The sequence below is a fragment of the Amphimedon queenslandica genome, unplaced genomic scaffold, assembly GCF_000090795.2.
Source record: "Amphimedon queenslandica unplaced genomic scaffold, v1.1 AMPQUscaffold_9025_Cont19036, whole genome shotgun sequence".
Classification (NCBI taxonomy): Eukaryota; Metazoa; Porifera; class Demospongiae; order Haplosclerida; family Niphatidae; genus Amphimedon; species Amphimedon queenslandica.
Genome location: NW_003550703.1, coordinates 1671 through 3063, shown reverse-complemented (window position 1 = coordinate 3063; position 1393 = coordinate 1671). Strand labels below are relative to the sequence as shown.

Below are 1393 nucleotides of genomic sequence, written 5' to 3'. Positions count from 1 at the left end.
TAAGGAGAGTGGACTACCGACTGTTACATTGAATGATATTAGTGAGAAAAAGAGTTGCTGGCTAAAAGGTAAAGCGCACTGAATAATTGTTCACTTAAATTATTTCTTTCTTATAACAGATTTTTGCTGCTGTAATTTATCAGCTCCAACATCTAATTTATTGCCAGATGTACTTGGTAAGCTATGCTATTTTCTCTTTAACTCTTCTAAGTATAATTTATTGACAGATGAAAGGCATGCTTCTGTTATATTAAAAGCAATAAAAGATCTTGTGGTTGAACTGGAAGAGTTTGGTATCCATCTTGGACTAAGCAATGCTATTATTCAAGAGATAAAGGTTAATGCTCCTCATGAAATCCGGACAAGACGTAAAGATATCATCATTGCCTGGTTAGAGACAGGTACTGCTACTCGTAGTGCACTCATCTCAGCACTGGAAGATGTTGAAAGGTTTGACATTGCAACTAAAGTAAAAGGATTACCGGCTGTTTGACTATGAATGTATTTTTAAAATGTTTTATAGCTGTTTAAGCTATGTGTCTATTTTTTATTTTAATTTGCTACTGCTTCTAAAATATTGATGTAGTTATTTTAATCATTCTTTGTTTGCTGCATAGCATTGGATCATGAAGCAATCAGCATAATGTACTATTATGCAAAATGCCTGTCTCAATAGAAAGTGGTGTAAGTTACTTGTAACGAAGCTTGGTTTACTAAACACAACTATGAAGTTAAATTCTCTGTGTCACCAGTTATTAGGTTGCTTGAACTGCTTTTTTCACCTCTTTGAAGATTATACTTGTATATGACCTGAATAACAAAACCCATTCCTTAGCTTTAAAAATCCCTTATTAAAAAAGAAGCTCTTATCATAAACTATTGTGATAGTCTTGATGTCATTATTTCCAGTGATATTGCATGGCTCCTGAATTATCGGACTGTATTTAGGCCTGGTTACCTCACCAGTTAGCTGTAGTTAATGAGTGTGCTATAGCACATGCCTTCGCCACAATCAGTGTAGCACAACAAAAGTGAAGCAAATTTTCAAAAATATTTGGAAAGAATGTTGCTGACTTTTTGTTTAGCTAGCTTACTGCTGCAGCAATTGAAGGTGTGGCTAGAATAAAGGTGTGGCTCAGCTCAATCACCGCCTAGTTTAGCAAAAATGGTGCCTGTGGACAGAAAGCTTTATTAGTTTTTTTGGCATGTGAGACTAGCAGACAGTTTGACACAGATTTGTTAGGTTCTACTTGTTTCATGCAATTCCTGTATCAAGTTTCTTTAATTTCAAGGCAGTAGCACCTTCTCAGAGAGGAGCTCGGAGAGGAGCCACTACACTACAAAATGGCTGGTAAGTCGCACATTTGTCACAAATGAAGAAAAGTGAAGCAAT

The 1393-nt window shown here is 35.8% G+C and overlaps 1 long non-coding RNA gene across 1 annotated transcript; it reads left to right on the top strand.

The window, feature by feature from the left end:
• LOC109591064 (uncharacterized) lies at positions 1 to 523 on the top strand. Its single transcript, XR_002189643.1, has 3 exons — positions 1 to 68; positions 120 to 176; positions 228 to 523. It is a non-coding gene; the product is annotated as an uncharacterized LOC109591064 (long non-coding RNA).
• Positions 524 to 1393: the final 870 nt, after the last annotated feature.